Source organism: Mesocricetus auratus, unplaced genomic scaffold (genome assembly GCF_017639785.1).
Source record: "Mesocricetus auratus isolate SY011 unplaced genomic scaffold, BCM_Maur_2.0 Super-Scaffold_100676, whole genome shotgun sequence".
Classification (NCBI taxonomy): domain Eukaryota; kingdom Metazoa; phylum Chordata; class Mammalia; order Rodentia; family Cricetidae; genus Mesocricetus; species Mesocricetus auratus.
Genome location: NW_024429266.1, coordinates 186,114,460 through 186,136,124, shown reverse-complemented (window position 1 = coordinate 186,136,124; position 21,665 = coordinate 186,114,460). Strand labels below are relative to the sequence as shown.

The window sequence follows — 21,665 nt, the reverse complement described above, 5'->3', positions numbered from 1 at the left end:
CTGAACCATTTAAACTTGAAGTCTTGAAGTGTGAAGACTTTTCTCCATCGGGGCATCAAGGCACCCTGAAGTGGTTCCCAAACATAGACTGGGGGCCAGAGTAAACGTCATTCATTGCCCAGATGAGCTTCTGCCCCAGCAGCAAAATGTACTTGTGTTCTATTGGAGGGAGAGTTGAGGGTCATTTTCTATGTGATTTAACTGGCTTTTGGAGGGATCATGTGAGCGTCTAGACATTACCAGCTTCGTAGGCTTTTCAAAACCTAGTCCGCTGGCTGAACTGTCACTCTGCCTAGACACTTCTGGACCGTCCAACACTGCCTGATTTCGTGGGTGGGGTAATTCCCTTCTGTCTGTCCATACTAGTTAGGACTTGTGGAGAGGAAGAGAGAGGAGAGAGTGTCAGAGTGGGACACAGGAGTATGCAAGGTAACCACGGAGTGAACATGATGCATATTTCTCACACTAGTTAGTGCTTTACCCAATATTATCCCCATTTTACAGATTGAGGAGACTGAGGTTTAAAGAGGTTAAGTAACTTGTCTAAAGTCTCGTGTCTAGTATCTAACAGGATCCAGGATTAAAACTCTGAAATTTCTTATTTTGGAGCCTGAGCTCCACTACCACATGCTAGTGGAGAACCTAACCAGCTTCCCAAGAAGAAGACATGTCTACAGGACCTCATCTCCTGCTATTTGATTGACTGGCCTTCATGAGACTTTTTGGCACTAAGTGGGAAAAGGTAGGAAGGACGGAAGGAGTCTAGGCTGTCCCTGGATTCAGTCAGGACTTACTTTAACTTGCCCACTTATACTGAGGTTGAGAGACTGCATTTTTCTCAGCAGATCTGACCTGAGGGTAGTCAGTTACAGATGTCTGTGTCCTGACTACAATGTGGTAGCTTGGGGCAATACTTCTGTCCTCCATCTTCCTTGCTCCTCAGCTTTACCTAGAGGAACCCCTGCCACAAAGACCCGGGTAGGAGATGGAGATGCTGGGCTATGAGCACTTAAGTTGAAGTTTTGAGGGAGGATATGGAAGCCAAAGACTAACAAGAGGCCTTGGCATCATTTGTGACTACCCTTCACTCTTCTATTCCATTTCGCTAGGCACCTAAGTGAGGCTCATAATGTAAGGGCTGGCTGCTCACTTAGTCTATCCCAGCATCCTCAGTGCCACCTCAGAACTAACTGCCAGTTGCCACTTCCCTGCCCCAACAGAATTTAACGGAAGCTGCCAACAGCCTTCCTCTGACCTCATTGGATAGAACCCACTGTGTCAGCAGATAGAAACGCCTCTCTTACTTCTGAAATAGTCTCCCTGCAGTCCTTGGAGTGGGCAGTCCTCTTGTGTGGTGTCCAAGCATCAGACAGAGAAGGAGCTATTCACTTAGTCCCACAAGGAACCTCTTTTTCCCATACCAAGTATACAAGTGATTCCAATGAGGAGAGGCTGTTGAGAGTGGACAAAAGGACAGACCATGCAGGGAGATAAAAAATGTTGGGCCAGGGCTGTCTGATCCTCAGCTTCAACCAGCTTTGTTGACTTTCCTGCTGAGAGAAGTGGGAACCAGTTTAAGTCAGATGTCAGATGAATATATTTATTAAACAGACCCGCCTAATCTTCTTCCCAGAAATCTTGTAGCAATGCTGGAGACAAATTAAGGTATTCATTACTGGAAATCCTTGGGAATCAGTTCCCTTTGGAAGGCAGTGAGTGGCACATATCTGGGGAAATGTGTGTAGAAAGAGTGAAATTAGCTGGATAAAAGCTCTGGGGTCCAGAGTTTGGTTATGTTAAGACAGAGCCACCTGGGAGGATAGAGATATAACTTCCATTATAATTGGCTTTGAAAGGTAGACTTCATGATAACGGACAAAGTAGATAGCCCAAGAGTTTCTTAGCCATTTGCTCTAGGCTGATGGGCAAATACACGCACACACCAGCATATTCATGTACCTGTCTTGGCCTTTAGAAGCTTTCTTTTCCTCCAGGCTGGGGTTTATGAGGTAGATTAAAATATCAAGGAAGGTTATAGTTGCTTTTTCTCCATAAGCCAATGAAGTTGGACTTCCATGAAATTCTAGTGGGGGTTCAAGGCATATTCTTTCCTAGAGGGAACATCTAGCAGGATGATAAACACTGCCTGTTGAGACCCACCACCTACTGCTTCATTTGCAGTAGACATAGACAGAGCGAGGATCCTTCTATAGCACTGTTGATGTTGGCTGTTGAGCCAGATAAAGAAGTGGGATGATTTCTCACAGCTCGTGAGCACTGTGAACAAGTGAGTGACTAGCTTAGGAGCACAAACAATACAGCAGTCACAGCAGAAGATGTGAGCCACATCTTGCCTCCTTTAAGCAATAAATTAAGGGGAAAGAATCCCACTGACAAAGGTATCTGTTGTTTCCTCAGCCACAGATGCCGGTTACACAGGGTACAGAAACATAACACCACTCCATTCCTCCTCTTCAACTCACGTGGTGGGTTTTTTACTCTGCAACGTAGTAAGAAAGATTAAGAAAGGCTCCACGCAGGAAGTGCCTTGTCTCTCATCTGAGCTTTTTGTGTAGGTTTCCCACGCCTATTTTCTCTTCTGTAGTAGTTGATTCTTCCCAGGCCTTGAGCGGTAGAGGGAGAATGTACTTTTTCCACAGCATACATTCGTTTACTGATCTACTGTTTATTCAGAGCTATCATGTGCTCTGAGCTCTCTGCCAGGTGAGGATGGCAAAAATAATCCAAAGAGGCTTTTTATTTAAGGAGAAAAAAATTCTAGTATCTATCTGCATTTGGGTAGATAGCGATTTGTCAAGAGGGAGATAAAAGGTTTTGGGGAGTGGGGTCAGAAGGAATTGCAGCAATTTCTAGGAGACCTTTCGGACATCAGAGCCTAACATGGAAGCAGTGTGTGATACCACTACAGATCCTAGGAAGGCTTAGGCCACATACCTTTGAAGGCATAGTGAGTACATTTGGTTTTCTGGACAGGGTAGTGGTGTCTCTGTCAGATGTGACATCAGATCCTGAAATCTGGAATTTAATTTCTGTGAGAGGACTTCAAATGATAATGCCACTGGTGGACTTAAGCATGACTGTTCATCGGGGAACAGCAGCCTGGCTTGTTGTCTTCCTTTAGAAAGGTATTGGCTATTTCCTGCCTATCCTCCCCCTGTCAGCAAGGACAGTTAGTTGCTCACATGAAGAAAGGAGGGCCTGGATTCTTCTGTGGTTTATCTCTGGGCCTAAGAAAGACCTTCCACCTGGTTGAAACGGAATCCCTAGCTACTGCAGTGCAGACATGTCCCTACAGAAATGGGAGACCATAATATGACCCAACTCAGTCTGGGGGCACATGCTGGAGAGGGAGGGCTGGGTGCTGGCTTGTACCATATTCTGTCTGTCTATCCTGAAGCCTGGGCATTGCCACTAATTTGCTGTGTGACCTTGAACAAGTCACCTTTCTTCTTGGGGTCTGAGCCTCCTTATCTGTAAACAGAGAGGTGAGGCAGGATGGTCTTTAATGTTGCCTTAGGCTGTCTATGGGCCTGAGCAAGACTGCAGGTCTGATGGACCCCCAGGTTTTTCTTTCTTTTCAATGATGATGAGGGAGACCATACAACAAGATGCATATTTGCCCCTTGACCCTCTGACCAGATCTGCACATTATTGCAGGCCACATAACTTCTCTGAGCCTCTGTTTGCTTTTCTAAACAAAACAAAACAAAACAAAACAACCCCCCCAAACCAGACCAATGAATGCCACTCCCACCTCTCACCCCCACCTCCCACCCCTGCCAAGGGAGACAAAGTAGTGCTGCGAGTCGTTCACCTTTGACATCCAGCTCTTGACCACGGCTAACACTTTGGCTTAAAATCCAGAAGTGATTCCAAAGTATAGGCTGTGGCACTGGGATGTAGGGTCTACCCTTGGTGACTTTTGTTACAGGAAGAATCGGCTTTCTCTTGTTTGATCCCTTAGTGACCCTGGATAGTGCTTACCATCTAATTGCAGCACAGACCATTATGAGAAGCAAAAGAGTGATTCATCCCTGTGCCCTACTCCTCAGGGACCAACAACTCAAATCAGAAAGTTCAGGCAACAAAAGTTTTTCCAGAATCCACCTGGGGCTGCTTTAGAGAGCCAGGTGGCTTCTATTCTAGTTTTACTTAACGTCGTATTAACTTTGTCACAGTTGATACGAAAACAGCAGGAAGTATTGGAGCAGAGGGTTCTATTCCAGGACCTAACAACAAAGGGCCATGACTGTCTGTGATCAGCCATCCCTGGCTCATGAAATTGAAACTGATTTGTTGCCTCCTACATCAGGAGTTCTAGCTCACATGAACCAAATACAGACTATCTTTTCAGCTCGTATTAATACTTGCTATGGGAACTGATGTCACTAGAATGAGCATGGATGTTTCTCCCCTGTTGTAAGTGGCTTCATCTGGGGGAGGCACTTGATCATGTTCCCTTTCAGTGACACCGAATCCAGTGGAGGGACAGCGATTGGATCCATGCAATTGACTCTAGCGGTCATCCTGGGCATACAGAAGAATAAGTGTGTCAGCAGGTGCATCTGAGCCTGATATCTACATTAAGTATGACCCCAACTGGGTGCCCAGCCTGGCTGGGGAGGATAAGTGCCATTTAGCCCAGCAGGAACAAATCAAGATTTTTGTCTCTCGGGACAGGCAAGATTCCTAAAGTAGAACTAAGTGGTCCCTGCAAAGCAAGAGCCGGCCAGCTAGCGTGGCTAGAAGAGCATCCCTCCTCAGTCTAGTTCATATTCCCGAGGGCCTGAGTGTGGCCAGGGTGGCTTGCAAAGACTTCACAGAAAGGTTGCTGGGGGAAAGGACCAAGTTATTTTGTTATCAAATGGTGGAGGAGCCTCTCCTGCTGCTGGGTACTTCTCAACCGCTCTTTGTCCACTTTGGGATTTCTGATGCTCCTCAGATCTCCCTCACTCTGGAACAGAGTCTCTTCGCCATTCTGCTTCCGTAGTCACTTTGATGCCCAGTCCCCTCCTGCCACACATTTCGCTCAGCTTGTCTAACGAGCCTAGAGCTTAGAGAGAGCAGGGGCTCAGGGACCCATCCGGTCTAGGTGGATAGACTTGTGGAGTCTTAGTGATGGGAGGGCAGGTGGGGGGTAAGCAGGGAGATGCTGAGCAAGTGGGGAATTGCTGAACTCCTTCAGGCTTGATGTGTTGTCCCAGCAATAAGAAGGAATTTGAGCGGGGAGGCTGTAGGGAAAACTCAAGGCCTCTGCAGTGAGTATGGGGGACCAGCAGTGCCACAGTCTCCTGCCCTCCCTCCCTCCCTCTCATATTCTCTAAGCAAGAACAAAGGTGATTGGAAGGGTTTGTAGAGCTTTTCTGGTTTTGGAAGGTGGTGTGTAGATTGCCCTAAGAAATGGGTTCACTCATCAGAGCCTTTTTAATGCTCAACACGACCTTTCTGAGTCTTAAGATAGTGTTTGCAGCCAGCTTCAGAAATGCTCATCCTTGATCAGTGAGTCAACAGGTATATATATGGATGGACAAATGAATGATGACATGAGTTTGTCATAAGCTCTGGCTGGGGTGCAGGTGGGGGAGGAAAGGGTCACAGTGCTTGCCTTTGTAGAAGACAAGCCTGGATTCGAATGCCAGCTCAGCCACTTGGCAACTGTGTGACACGGGGATAGGTTAGTTAACTTCTCTGAGCCTCCCTTTCCTCAACTTTGTCCATGCCAAAGATCTTTGGGAAGTCCAAGCAACACCCACTTGGCTTCCTAGCACGGGGCTGTTGGTTACACAGCACTGTGGTGATGGGCCAGCTTACGAGGAGACGGATGGGAAGATCAGGAGCAGCTTCCTCAGCATGTAGAAACTCTTTTGCTCGGTGACCTAAAGTTAGGAGGAGAGAAGAACTGAGGAAGGGCCCATCCCCCAGATGCACATCTGATCTTCACCACTCAGGGACTTGGAGAGTCCCAAACAGGGGTACTAAGTATTTAACCGGGGCATGACCGAGGTGCCTGGCAGCAGAGGGAGTGTGTATTCTGGGAACCAAATCTTGGGGGGAAGAGCAATGAGGAAATGGGGTTGGGGAAAACACCAGACCTAGCATCCATGACAATGCCAGCAGTGGGCATCTAAACCTCTGTGGGATGCAGGGAGGCTTAGAGTTAGAGCCCAAGTCTGCGTGCTGGGGAAAAGGTTGCTCTCTGGGTTGGAGGCTAGGAACAAGTGAGGCCTAGATTATCTAGACCTCTCCTGACTTAAAGATACGTCCCTGAAGTTCCCTGAGTGTCTGCTGGTTTCTGAGTGGACTCTTGCACCACAAGTGGGCAGGAGTAAGGCACAAAGTTCTGTGAGTGGTTCCAGGTCAAGGCCACTGCACCACATGCTGCATTCTTCTGGCAGCAGAGGCTTTCTGGAGTCCCCTGTCCTGTAAAGCCAGCCCGCCCCCACCTGCTACGCTTAACTGCTTCTCCTCTAGAAGCTGGCAATGCCAAGTTCTCCTCATCTCAATTTCGAATCCTCACATTTTCCGCACCTTATCACATGGAGTCCTCTTCCAATGTCAAGGCCTTGGCCTTTCTGTTTCTTCCTGAGACTCCTAAAGGGCCCCTGGGATCTTGGCTTGCTTCTCTCTGACCTGCAGTGTCTCTGTTTCTGCTGCAGTCCACCCACCGCATCCATATACAAAGTCTTGGCCCTATGTAACCAGATATCATCTGTCCTCTCTTGGGGGTAATTGAGACCTGCTAAAGATGGCACAGTATGGTAGACTTTGGCTAACACAGGATCTGTGACCTTGGCTTATCCCAGTGTTGCTTAAAGCCTTCATCTTTCATCTGGCAACTAACTCCACATCTGCCCCCCACATTAGTTAGTGGAAACTCACACGGGACTAACTTCTCAGTCCACTTTCTACTTGCTACTCTGATGCCAGTTCTCAGGAAACTCACCCCCTCATCCCAAGGCCAAAGTCACTCTAGTTGTATGAGGAAGAACCTTCTCATTGCTGGTCCCCTTCCCGTCCATGCCTCCCAGTGGCATCTCCTTCCTTAACTTGCTAGATCATTCTCTTGCTTTTGACTAAGTCTTAGGGAGCTTACACCACTTTCCCTCCCTCCTCCTTAAATGTCGTTCTCACGACCAGCTCTTCTCCAGGCTCTGACTAGCCATTCTCAACTCTAAACCCTATTACACTGGCCGGTCACCACCTCTTTTCTAGTCAGAGGTCTTACAAGTGCTGCCTGCAGTTATTGTCTCTGAGCATCCCCCCCCCCCCCCGGCCCACCTCCCCTTCACTTCTCAGCCTTTGTAACTCAGGCACTTTCTGTCAACCCATTGGACTGAATCACGACTGACTTTCCCATCGCAAGCCCAGTGGACTCCACTTCTCAGTTCTCAAAAGCCAGAAAGGCTGCACGAGGGGGAGGCCATAGTCTGTCAGGACCCTGCAATCCTGTCCTGCCTTGCCTTCCCTGACAAGGCCACCTCCTCCCTTGTCTGTGCTTCTCGTCTCCGGCTCTCTTCTTCTGTCTACCTCACTGGAAGACTGGAGCTTGCCGGTATCTTATAGAAGATTCTGGCAGCTTTTGTTTGCAGTGGGACCTGAATCCCAGTTGCTTTTCCTGCCTGAAGTCTAGGTCACTCCACACCTCTGTCTTTTTTTCCTTTATTACCTGTGGTCTTGGTAAGTACTGTCTTCAGTGACTCGAGGTCTGCACTATCCGCGACCATTCGCGACCTGGCGGATAGCTCGACGCAGTGGGCCACTTTCACAGCTCCTTTTTGTTTTGGTGACTCCGCTTATGTGATCACGGGTCCCACTGAGTTCTTGTGTGCCTAGGCACCGCCTATCTTCCGACTCAGAGCATCTTTACGGCACTTGCCACCTGCCTTCTTGGGGCCTCAGTTCATGCCCTCCCTGCGCAGCTGGCAGGGTGACTAAGAATGCAGACGTGATCATGCCCTCCTTGTGTTTAAAATCCTCTAGGCCTCCCATGTGTTAAGATAAAGTGCCAACTCCCTAGTGGGGTGACCCAGGCCTTGCCCATCGCACAGTGCTCATGAGAATGGGGTTCAGAGAGATCCCATTTCTTAACCTAGCAACATTTGTGCTGTGTGTCTTCGAGGGAGCTACTTAACCTTCATGAGCCTCTGTGTTCTCATGGCATACAATAAGGATAATATGCCTGCCTCCCTGGATGCACAGAGAATAAAATGAAGTCACATGCGTGTTTGTCTTGTGGGCATTCTGCCTCATTTGTAGGCACACCGTGAGTGGGGCCCACTATTTACTCCATGATCCTGTTTACTCTTCCTGGTAGCTTTGCGCCCAATATCTGCCCTCTGTTACGTCTACCCTGAGGCCTGGTCCCTCCTAGGAGTGGACACTTTCCATCTAGAACCCTTTATAACTGTGCAGACCCCACCTCCATGCCTAGCTTAGCATCTTCCTCCTCTTGACTTAATTCTCCTCACTGCTTAAGGTGGTTCTCAGGACTTACACAAAAGTTTCTCCCGGTTGCTGTTTCTAGATGTTTCCTAGATGGCCCTCCAAGACGTTCACGTTTCTATCTGGCAATTACCTTTCAGTCAAGGGCTTTTCCCTGGGCAAATAATCTCTAGGACAGGGATCATGTCTTATTTATCTCTATATCCCTAGGACCCAGCATTGTTCTTGAACATGCTAGGCTATTACAGGCACTTGGAGACGAACCAATTCAAACTTGGCAATGTTTCTAAGTGGTATTCAAACTTCTGCTCAATTGTTTCTTATTTACTTTTCTGCTCCTCTTGGTGGCAAGGAACTGTCAGCTCAACTTTAGATGGGCGAGCTCCCCAGGGCAAGGGCCCATTGCAGCATGGTGACCTGGAGAACTGAGAATGGGAAACTCACACTGCACATCTCTGACTGCTTGGCTAGTCCAGGCAAGGAGGAAACCCTGGATGAGTGACACCAAACTCTGTCTAACTTGTTCCAGTTAAATTCAGTGGCCCCAGAGGGATCCTGAGTTGGCCTTCGAGGTTTCATGGTGGAGTCAGAGTAAGGTGGTGTTCATGAGTAAACAGAGGATTGGCCTCTTATTCTGGCTGCTTGGGCCTCTGCTGGCCTTGAAGGAGGTGTGGGGATCCTTTACGAACATCTGTGTTCTCACACAATTTGTCCCAGGGGCTATTAAAACTCCACCCCTGACTTTGATATTATTTTTTAAAAGGTCCCAGAGTCTCTGGCAATGTATAGCTAGCTGTCTGACCACTGCTGGAGGATTAGCCTCTTGGGGCCGGCTTCAGCTTTGCCATCTGGCTGAGCCTCCTTGCCAGACCCTGCTCTATGGGGAGGCACTTATATCATCTCCCATGTTGCTAGACATGACTGGCTTTTGCTGCTTGGGTCACTAGCAGAAGTAGGAGACAGATGGCAAGCCTCGACCTGTTTGCAAGGCCCCAACAATGAGATAACCTCTGGCCACAATGGGAAGGCCAAGATGCCTCCTGCCCTGGAATGAGCAGCTAGGGCAGCTGGCTCTTGGAGAAGGGATAGCGGGCTTCAGTCTAGTTTTCTCTTGAATGCTCACTCTCTTCCAAATCTTACTGATTGGAGAGGGATGTGGGGGAAGAGGGGCTGAAGAGTCAGGAATTTTGTGCCTCGAGTTCTCTTTTTAGACACCTTTCTCCATGTCAGAGCTTTATTGTCTTGCAATTTCCTAAGAAGTGAGACAGGTCTAGATGCTTCAAAATACTAAGGACCTTAGGGAAGCCCTTCCTTTGGACAGCTGCTCCTAAGACTAGCTTTAATCCAAATTCACTTCATCTTCCTTCCCAACACTCTGAATGTCCAGGACAGAAACCCAAATGTTCTCCAGTCGCTTCTGAGGCCAGGTGTTTTGAGTATTTAAAGGGATCTCAGCTTTTAAGGGGATGGTCATACCTTAGACACACACACACACCAGCTCTTTTTGCTAGGACAGAGAGGAGGCCTTTTCTCTGGAGGTTGCTAATAAAGGACATAAGTTCTCCTCCGTTCAGGGTGCCGGGCTGACATGGCTGATGTGTGAGCCTGCTGAGTCATGGTACCCAAGTCAGCTGGTTCTAGGCAGACCATTTCTTTCAAGAAGTCTGATTTCTTCCATTTGACAGGTCTATAAACAGTGAACCAGGGAAGTGACTGCTAGCAGGCCAATGCCTAGGTAGAAGGCCCTAAACTCTTATTGGCGTTTTGACCCGGGCTGTGTTCCTATCTTGTTAGCACACATATTCCCTCTCCTTCTCTCATAATCTCTAAAAGGGTTTGGCTCAGTGCTCTTCAGGAGGTCACAAGATAAGGCAGAACAGAAAAGTCCTTGCAAAAAATGTCTTGTTAGGCAGAATCCTTCCCCAGACTTATTAAAAACAGAACATTAAATTTGACAGCAACTCATTGAGTGGTTCCTCTTTTCTGTGTATTAGTATCTGCAGCTATGGTTCTGGATGTGAGCATCCAAGCATGTGGCAGTACTGTGAGCTAACAGAAAGTGGGTTGAGAGCCTGTCCATCACCTGATGGGTGATGGAGGAAAAAGGCCCCACTGGAGAATCTGGAGCAGCAATTTACAGAAAACCACTAACCTCTATGGTCTGACGGGGTGGTGACTGTTGTGGGGTCTTCAAATTAATACTCTTAAAACTGATTTATTGACAAGGATTTCTAGTATAAAAATGTAAGGGGTAAGGAGAGGCAGAAGGCCTAAAATAGTTATTACTGATGTGTTCATTCATTCATTCATTCATTCATTTGACCAGTATACAAAAAGCAACTGTCTGTGTGTGCTTAGTTAGAGCTTGTCTGAATGCTGGGAATAATGAAATGAAGGCATGGCTTTGCCTTCGGGAGCTGAGACAGTGACCAAGAGCTTGTGCAACACAGAAAGGGGTTGGGTGGCCTGGTTTACATCTCCACTTGCACCTTGATTTTCCTGCAGTGGATATGATTGTCTTCAAGTTCAGAAACATTTTATATGAAGACATATGATGGGACCTTTAAAATGACAGCCCCACTCTGCCTTAGAGAACAAGAGTTCTCAGGACACAGTCTTCTTTTAGATTAGATGATTAACTCAACCCTTTGAATGGTTCCAAACTTGTTTTAGTTGTTGACTCTGTGAGCTCTAAAAGCAGTGACAGCTAATTCTTAAGGTTCTTACTGAGGCTGTATCCTAATGGACTATCCCCACTGAGTGACTGAACTAGAGCTAAGAGACATTGACTTTTGGTTAAAGAGCAATCTTATCTTTGTATCCAACTCTAGGTTGCCAAGCTTTGCTTTAGCTGTGATTGAGTACATTGTGGATAATCATACCTGGTCTCTCCTCTCCTTCCTGAGGGTGTGTTCCTTTTGCCCCCATTTTACATAATCAGAGCTGGACATAACTTTAAACTAAGGTGACCCAACACTGGACCTGTCAAAGTGACTGGAAGCATCTATTTTGATGATTCAAATAGAGCAAGGAAAGAATCGTCATATTCTGATTTTCCCCATGAAAGTATTTATGGAAATGACATGTAACTTGGTCTTGAGGACAGGGTAGGGCCCAGATGAGTTGAGAGGGAAATCACATTTTGAAGAAAAGTGTAGCCTATACTCTGCAGTGGAATCCGGTGGCATCATTGTGAGATGGTCATATACCTTTAAGGAGTTATGAAGTGATACTGTATCACCATGCTGCCAGTCCATGTGAGGATTCATCCTCTAGATTCTGGGCAAAAATACTTGCACAATTTACCTACAGATTAAGTAGCAAGCCCTTTACTACTTACTTCAACAAAAAAGTAGTCATGTGTTCACATTTTGTGGAGCAATGAGCAATCTTCCTTCATAATTTGTGTATATGTGTGTGTGTGTGTGTGTGTGTGTGTGTGTGTCTACCTTTTGAGACATCTATGTCTTTGGCTTGGTCCCTGCCCTTCCTATGAGATACTTCAGCACATTTGCTGGCTCTGGCTGGTCAGGGAAGGTGAATGGCAGAAAAGAAACCTATACCCTTGCTCTCAGATGACATAAAATGAGACATAAAATGGAACTTCAATGTGTACTTTAAAAGTAAAGGCAGGAGGCAGGTTTCATGCACTTTGTGTGCTGTCATAGACCCATTTCATCCCCTGGAACCAAAGCTCCCCGAACACTCTTAAGGAAATTAAAAGCTGGATTTGCAATCGGGAGCCACAATTTGGGGTTAACTGCTGTGACCTCTGCTAGTAATGAAACCAGGTTAACCTTGGGGAATCTAGAAATTCTTGGAACGATTTCCAGAGATTCTTGCAAATAATCAAAAACATCTGCTACCTGAGGCCTTAGGATCAATTTTACTAAGTTCTGCACTTGAGTTGAATGGCAGGAGGCAAGAAATCAGTTTACTAAATTCATGACGCAACAATTCTTTTTCAAAGTTGAAACTTTAAGTGGTGAGGAAATATCAAATCAATCCATCCACCTATCCGTCCATCCATCCAACAACTATTTATTGAGAACATATCATGTCTTTTGGCTCAAGAGGAAGGATTAAACAAAACTGACAACCTTATCTTTCCACCCAAAATTAAGAAGAAGAGGAGTATATGGTTTAAAACCATGAACAGGGCCAGAAATCAGGAACTGTCTTTGACGCATTGGAACTGGGAGAAATCTCTGGAACCTGGAAGGTCAGTGGAGTTAGTTTTCTGAAGGGGCGTTGCTGTGAACACTGCTGCAGGAGTGACCTGTGAAAATTGTGCCTGGGTTTCTAAGTGACAGGAATGGGGAGGAAGGAAGCCCAGAACACACAGGGGGGCGAGTGATTGTGGCTGCCAGGATGATCAGATAGTCAAGGTGATTGCTCCATAGCTACCCTTGACCTGGACTTCTCAGATGTTGGCGCCGGAGGCTCCAAGTAGAGCTCTTCAGTCTACACAAGCTAAGAGACTGACGCCTCTGCTGCCTCACTCTACCAATGACAGACACTTTCCCTGTTTTGGATAGAAGGAAGCAAAACTTGCCCACAGTAGATACAGCAGTTTACTCCAGGTTCCCAGGCTCACAGAAACTTTCCCATACACAAATGAACAGCATGAATGAGGAATCAGAGCTCTGAGTTGTACAACAGAGTTGACAGTGGAGGAAAGGTGATGTGTAAACAGAATGGAACTTGGAAGGAAATGTGGCCAGCAGATATACAGAGAGGCCTTGGGAACCAAACTGTTCAACATTTAACACCAACGGATTGCTTTTGGATAGCAGAGTGAACAGAACTGAAGAGAAAACCGGTGAAGATGGAATGGGAATTCTCTTGGACTTCAGCACCTAAAAAGATGATGATGTGTAGAGACTTGGAAAGTTAAGGGTTGAGATGGGAAGGATGTCTGGACAGTTGAGCGTTTCTCTGTAAGGAGTCTTAGAGGATAGGGTGGAGAGAAGAAATGAAACCAAACAGTAGAAATACAATGAGATAAAAGTCCAAGTGTTAAATAGCTGTAAATAACTGCCAAGTTAGAATGCTTGAGAAAAGATCCATGACCAAACAGAGACATCGAGGTACTAGGACAACATGAGGGGAGGAGGCTTCTGGGCAGGAGCAAGTGTAAGTGTGACAAAACCTCTCACTGACAGGACACATGTGAAAGAGCAATGGAACCACAAAAGCTGCCTGGGAAAGACAGGGCCTGGTGCTATAGATGCATCACAATTGTCAAATGTGTGGCTGAAAAGTTATTTTGGGCATCATGGGTTCAGAGTTCATCAGTTCTTGGCTTGCACACACAAATCACTAAGGATCCTTATTTAAAAGAAAAACAATGGGGAGAGGAGTCAAGAAAACTACTCTGTTGTGTAGACTTGTGCTTTACAGACTGCAAAGTAAGGCGGCCCCCTATATTCACCAGCCGAGTGGTGGCTGAGGGGGCATGAACTGAGGTCTTTTTTTAGAGGTCAATGGCTAGACTGTAGCGGTGTCTCTTAGCCTCAAACAGACTTGTCTCTTTTGCACCTGGGGCAGTTATGGATACCTGGGGGAAGGAGGATTAGAGAGACAGCACTTGCGAAAATGAGTTCAGTTCCCAGTAGCTACATCAAATGGCTGACACAACTTCCTGTAACTCCAGCTTCAGGGGATCTGATGCCCAAGGGCAAGTGCACTCATACACACCGCCCCCATACACATACACAAACATACATAATTAAAAATTTTAAAATCTTTGGGAAAAGAGTATGGCTACCTGCCTGGAATTGACACCCATTCGTTAATGTTTATTGTCCCTTAAATTCACTTGGGAACACCTAGAAGTGAGACTGGGATAATTGTTTTTTTCCAGACAGAAGTTGGAGTTTGCAGCAAATACATCTCAATAATTTTTCTTATTGGAAGAAGCACAAAGGCAGACTTGATTGTCCAGGACCATAGGCACATACTCCACTGAACAGAGCAAGGCATGGATTTGGCCTCTTAAGTTACTCAGTGGCTTGGCATCCTGGGGCATGGCCAGCTCTGCTGGATGGAGGAGGGAGGCTAGTCAGAAAGAGAACCTGGCAGACTTAGAGGCTATTTTTGGAGGCTATAGCTTCTGGAAGACCAGGGCTGATCCACAGCATGCGTCTCTGGCATCCTTCTTGAGTGGGGCTACCAATGGAAAGGAGGCTAATCCAGATGCTTGTCCAGCTACCAGGATCCCAGCAAGGGGACAGTAAGTTATCCAGGATCCCTTGGGAAGCCTATCCACAGAGCAGGATTCAGAAACAATTCAAATTCTTTATTAAAATAATTCTTCACATTCAAATTTCTGTCCTCTGCCTGCTGTTTTGTTTGGGAAAGCCAAGTGGGACTCTATTTCGATCTTGAGTTTGTGATTCCTGTTGGTTTCTGCAGTTCATAGCTGGTGCTGGTTCTTGCAGGACAAAGTCCCATTTACCCTTTGTCGTCATTTACCCTTTGTCATCATTTACCCTTTGTCATCTAGCCATTTGCTCCTCACTGTCCCCACCTCTCCAGAACTGTGGGGGAGCAGGCGCTGTGCTTTTTAATTGTGTCCCAAGTTGCACCATGAACCTGGCCAGTATGTTTTAGCCCTTTTATTGTAATCATGGAAGTAAACTGTAGAAGGAACTCCTCGGAGTAATGATGTCTTGGTCCCTGGCTCGAGGCATAATCAGACTGAAAGCAGTTTCCTCAGCTAATCATCTTTGCTTTTTTTGCTTTTTAAATACTCCTAAGGAAGTAGTTGCCACAGTACCCGCCAGGAAAATTTCCCTGCATTTCCTGCTGTGGATCAAGAAATGACATGCCTCCCTTGAAGACCTACTGTGACTTAGGATAGGACCAGCATCAGGGTTTTCCCATCCATCCAAGAGCTCCAGTGGCATGCACATGGTCTCCTGCCATCTTTGCCCTCTTGGTTCTTGAAGCTGACATATTAGTGTCAAGTTCAACCCTCAGACTTTTTAGCCTCTCTTCATGTGAATTATCCCCATTGCAAAGCCTCTAAATCCAACTAGAGAAAAATAGGGGAGATGCATGACAGTGGGTGAGACTTGTAAAGTGGAGCTGGAAGGTGAAGGAGGTGTTTATGTAAGGCTACCTTGCAGGATGGATACCCAGAAGTACCAGTCTCTGGATGCATGTTCCCAACACATTCCTTCCAATGTCCATGGGCAATGGTTCAATTCCAGAGGATACATGTCTTCAAGCCTGGCTTGATGGAAAAAAACAGATTATTTCTACTCGTATTTAATTTTTTTTCAAAATTAAAGTTTGAAGACAAGTATGGCTGGTTATTCCTGAGACCCAAACACTTTTGCCCCAGCTACTCAAACTTCATAAATACTGTCTCCTCCTTCCCCTTTTCTTCCTAGAGGGCTAGGAACGGTGTCTGTACTCTGAATGTCAACCATAGGACTCACAATAATACTACCAAAGACTTGAACACTTCTAAATATTGAGGAAGACATGCAGCTTGGTAATACAGAGGACCTTAAAGACAGACCCAGACTGTAGCTGCTACCAGTCCCAATTTTCCAGGGGTCTTTCTGTCTTAGCTGACCCATCACTACCTTGGGGCCTTCAGTAACATGAAAAACAACTGAGACTAGAATTTGACATTCTTATTGTATATTTGTTTCTTCCTATAAATTTACACTTTTCCTCATTCACCAGGCCACAACTTAGCAGTGGGCTAAAGAATTAGAATTATGTAGCTATAATTATATACAAGTATAAAATGATTTTATGGGTTTTGGAACACCTCTGGAACCACACAACCCTGTTTCTGATGCTTGACTTTCCACCATTAGAGATTCATTCTTTTGTGGAGACTGAACAGTCTTCCAAAGTGTCTTCAATGGATACAGACCCATCAGCAGCAGATGGGAACAGCTCACAGACAGGAGGGGTTGTTCCCTCCTAAGAGTGTCATTCATCCTTGGCGATGATGAGACAGAGGAGAAACCATGATGGGGATTTTGGAAATTGTAATAACATTTGGGACTTAAGAGATGGTCCCCACATTGCTGCAGATATTCCATAAATGCTGTCACCTACCAAACTGGATGTAGAACATAGGATGTGACCAGGTACATTTGTGGGAAATACCATGCACAAGACTTAAGCAAGCCTGAAACCTAGAGGGAAAGGACTGGGCACACGCACAAGCCACCAGACGAGGCCCCAGGGCTCTACTCCTACGTAACTGAGTCTGAGATCTGGTGAGGACCAGGCCTCCTAACCCTCAACCCAAAGCTTCCTTCTTCACAAATTGTCCTGGATGAACACGGTATCAGTGACTTTTCTCATGGCTATGACAAAATACCCGGCAAAGAGGGTGTAGTCCATCACGGTGCTGAAGGTGTGGCAGGAGGGAGTGTCAAGTATCAGGTCTCATTCCTCTATACTTACTCGGGAAGAAGAGGGAGGTGAATGCTGGTACTTACCTGCTTTCCTCCTTTGTCCTTTTCATTCCATCTTAGCTGGTTTCCTCCTTTGTCTTTTTCATTCCATCTGGGATCCCAGCCCGTAGGATGGTGATACCCACATTTAGGGTAGAATTTCTCCGTTAAGTCTCTCTAGAAACATCCTCAAAGACACACCAAAAGGTGTGTCTCTTGGGTGACTCTAAATCCAGTCAAGTTGACAGCATAGATGAACCATTAAAGGGACTTTTGTGTGTGGCTGAAAGAGGAAGGAGTTTGTACTGGTATTCTGTGAGTAGAAGACACAAGGAGAGACATGGATGGCAGAAGCCACAATGTACTCTCTATGTCTTCTGGACAATAGGGTAGCTTAGGGGAAAAATAAGATGAAAAGGTTGTTTTTGCAAGAGACTTAATGAGACTTGAACATGGGTGGGTGCTGGCAACTTACTGGACCCACCAATAGCTCTCCATGTTGTGCCCAAATTCTGAACCCCAAAATCACCAAGAGACCCATTCTGATGTAAAAGCAAACAGTCTTTTATTATTTAACGAAGTAAGTGTATTGACATGGTTCCTTTATCTGTCTGACATAGCAGGTGGGGCAAGAAGGACCCAGAGAACCCGAGAGGCAGGGAATTTATTGGGGATAGAGCAAGGGGTTGTCTAGGGGTCTGCAACAGTCTCAGGATTGGTGCACTTCCAAGCTAACCCTCCTATGGTGGTTGCTATGCTCTGCACAATCACTATTGCCGTAAAGCACATCCAGAGCTTGTAAAGCATATTCAGAGCCCGCCAGCTAACTTCTGATTGGTTCCTTGCCACATGGAGGTATTTGGCTTCCTAGTGACTAGGAGGTTGGGCAAAGTCAGGAAGCCCAGCACATGTTGCTGAGTCAGAGGCTTTTGTCTTGCTGGGTCTTTTCTGCAGTCTGTCATGGTTGCCAAAGCAAGGGGCTTGGTTGAGGGTCTAGTCCCTTCACTCCACATTCTCATGAGGGTCATTGTCAAATCAGGTGGCAGTAAGGCAATTTAAGAGTTATGAGAAGATGACCCAGGGGGGCTCAAGGTGAAGGTTTGCTGTGAATATGTATGATGTGGGTCTCTTAGACAACGCTGGGAGGTTTGCCCATTACAGGCATCCCATCAGAAGAGGGACCTGGGGAGGACCCCAGAGCATTTCTACCTAGTGTGATGCAGGCCATAGTCTCCTAGTGATATCATCACATCTCTGCCTGAAATGCTGGACAAAAATGACTCATGGGCTCATTGGTCCACGCATATGACATTTCACACACCCAAATGCAGGCTGTGATTCAATAGGTGTGGCAAAGTTGGGAAAGAGGAGAGACAAGAATGGTTTCAAGGACCCTACTACACAACCAGGAGAAGAAAAGACACCTCTTTGTCCTAACTGATGCGATACTAAAGAAGAAATAAGGGAGAGGGCAAGATTTGATTTCAGAGTCTTTCTGTCAGAAACTATGACTTGAATGTTCCAAGGCATGGTTCATGGACCAGGAAGAAAAGTTCAGATACTGAGTTTGATTACTCTCAGTGTGGAATAAGACATTCTGTTGACAGTAGATTGGTGACGAGGGGACAGAGCAGAAGATGATGGGGGTGGGGGGGGAGGAAGAAAGAGATGAGAGAAGAAATAAGTCAGGAAAACAACTGGACCATCTTTTCATGCTGGAAAATGGGCATGTATTCAGTTTATACTGACATCACCATCCTCTTGCCAATGTCCTGGATCCTTTCTTCCTTCCCATGACAAACTCCATTTTCAGGATTCACTAGCTAAATTCTGGTGTCTTTTGGATGGGCTTTGTGTAAGCTGAATTTTTCCAGCAGTTAAAAAAAAAACAGCGTCTTCCATACCTGCAAAGGTATTATGCAACCTGGGTGACATACCCTTGGGAGGATTTACTAAGCAGATGTGACAGACAGCACCGAGGGCAGGAATATAGGTTGATAGGTGTCAGTTAGGTGTGGTTGCTCTTGTCTCTAGCCATTTCGAAGTTGGCAGGTCCTCTGGCCTCGGGGATGGGGTGTCCTTTTTGCACTTGTCCCTGCACCCAAGAGTCCAGGAGCAGATTCAGCTTTGCTGATGTCATGCCCAGCTGTATGCTTTATGTCACCACTCTTCATTTGTTGTTAGGGACTTTACCATCTACTCCCATTTGTAGACAGGAAGGGAAGATAAGCATTGTGTCCAAGGTCACAGAGTTAGTTACATGCCAGAGCCCAAATTTAAGGCCAAAGTCTATGACCTTCTACTGGCGGTGTCAAGGAAAACAAGTTTATGTGAAATTCAGTCACTGAATTTGTGACCTTGTCCTTTATCTCAAGCCTTTCAGCGTTTCTCTGCCATCCGCCCTTGACATACACAATGGGGATAAGAGTGGGCACTGAAGTTGAGGCTGCCGAGAGGATCTGGTGGGGCAATGAGTGGGGCACATGGCCCACAGAGTCCATGCCATGCACACCTCACACTAAGGAAACAGGCACTCTCTTCTCTACCTTTACGACACCCAGGGAGGAAGACTCCCGGTCACAGAAGAGACAGACCTACCTGAAATATGTCCACCCCAGGAGAAGATAGGCCTTGACCACACCGAGCCATAGCTGTGTTTGGATCACACGGATACTGGTAAGTCCAAGAAGCAGAACTCCTTTCTCTGTGGGATTGGACAGTGCCCTTGCATGAATGTCACTTTTCCCGTGGAATAACTTGAAACAACCGTAGGACCATTGGGAGCACTGGTTGAGAATTTAGTCAGGATAGTGAGCAATGTATGTTTCCCTGCAAGTAGGCTAGGTGCAGAGTGGGTGGCTTACAGAAAGGGACACGCCTTGCCTGTCTCACCTGAGCCAGATGACCGCTACTGGGGACATCTTTGGTGACCCTCATTGTGTGCCAGGTTATCCATACATCTGGATCAATTTTGATGTCAAGAATCACTGACAAGTGCTCCCCCGTTTTTTAAAAAAAGCAACAACTCTTATTTTATGCATCTTGATACTTGGAGCAGGTCTATTTGCTGATTAATTGTACATCAACCTGCACCACTAGGAACTGTTTTTAGGTCCAATAGCCCTTGATGGAGAGAAATTTATCAGTTTTTCCCCCCACCAAGCTCTGCTCTTGACCAGCAACAGAGAAATAGAATAACTGTGGTATTGGCTGCTTAGTTGCTGTCACTGAAATGCCTTCTCATCTCTAGAAAGGCCAAGACATGACTCACAGAAGATACTACACACCATGGAAAACAGGACGGTGGGCCGCCATCAGGCTCTGGTGACCTAGGTATTGGATTTCCTTTCTACATTGGATACTTTTCTCATAGTTGTAGCCAAATAACTGACGAAAGCAACTGAAGAAGATTTTCTTTTGGCTCGAGTGCATCATGAGGGAAGGGCATGGTTGCAAGTAGCTCTATGGCAGTAGGAAACTGTAACTGGGACTCTCTATATTTGACAGAACATTGGACAAAGACAAGATGGGAAATGGGGCTGGTAGATAGGCCCCAAGGCCTGCAGTCAGTGACCTGCTTCCCCCACCAAGGCTTGGCCACCTAACGTTCCACGACTTCCCCAAACAGAATCATCAGCTTGAAGAAGAAAGTTTCTGTCCTGCTGGCCCTGCTGCTATTCAGTCCCAAATAAACACACAAAGTTTTATGTTAGTTATAAACTGTTTGGCTTATTGTTCAGTCTTTTTATTAACTAGCTCTTACAGCTAAAATTAACCCATAATTCTTAGCCATGTGGCTTGATACCTTTCTCAGTAAGGTGTTCTCGTCTTGCTTCCTCTGCATCTGGCTGGCGACTCTGTCTCTGCCTTTCCTCTTCCCAGAGTTCTCAGTCTGAGCCCTGCCTATACTTCCTGCCCAGCTACTGGCCAATCAGTGTTTTATTAAACCGATATTAGTGGCAAATCTTTACAGTGTACAAGAGCATTATCCCACATCACCAGCTGGCAACCAAGCCTTCAGACACAGGAGCCTATGCGCTCTCTTACAGTTGGGCATATTCTGTTCTTCATTCCTCATTTTGCTGCTGTGTGAGCTGTGTCTGGTCAGTCTTCGTGGTTACTGGGTGTATGAAGAGTTGTGACTGTCACAGCATTCCTAAGGAGACAAAGAAATGGAAGTAGGCCTTTCTCAGGGAAATCCCTGTTCTAAGAGAACGAAATGGGGAGTAAGGTATTAGGCAACTTTCCCAGATTTTTTCTCTCTCTCTCCTCTAGTGCTGGCATCATCTGAGAAGCAAAACTAGAAAGGAAACACCCCTGCCTTAAACCACTGTAACCTAGGGACTGTGCCACGCGCCATTTCCCGTGAGCTTGTGTACCTCACACCCTCTGCTAGCCAGTGCCAGCCATCTTTCCACGTGCACGGAGAAGGAGCAGCTGACTCACTCACTCTAGGCATCAGATACCGAAGCATGGACTCAGGTGGAAGACTTTAAATTGTGAACTTTCCTAGTGTGACAAGTACTAGATGAGTCACTCCTGATAGGGCAACCCTGAATACAGGAAGCATTGTTCCATAGAGGAGGGGAGCACAGCTCTAACAGAGATAGCAGGTGGCTTTGTGGTGGCAAGATTTCTAGTTGGTACAAAAAGTGGTAATTGCTATTGATCTAGGCACTGCCACAGCACAGCCTGGAAGAAAAGGGACCCAAGGGTGCCTGGTTTGTTCTGGCTATCTCTTCCAGACAGAAGATTGGTGCCAATTAAAAAGAG

General features: G+C 46.4%; 1 long non-coding RNA gene across 2 annotated transcripts; it reads left to right on the top strand.

The window, feature by feature from the left end:
- Positions 1-1,332: 1,332 nt before the first annotated feature.
- On the top strand, positions 1,333-20,604 carry LOC121136995. 2 transcript variants are annotated; one of them, XR_005874203.1, is made up of 3 exons: positions 1,333-1,665; positions 19,454-19,568; positions 20,143-20,604. It is a non-coding gene; the product is annotated as an uncharacterized LOC121136995 (long non-coding RNA). The 2 variants fall into 2 exon arrangements; XR_005874202.1 differs by lacking the exon at positions 1,333-1,665 and having other exon boundaries at positions 17,716-19,568.
- Positions 20,605-21,665: the final 1,061 nt, after the last annotated feature.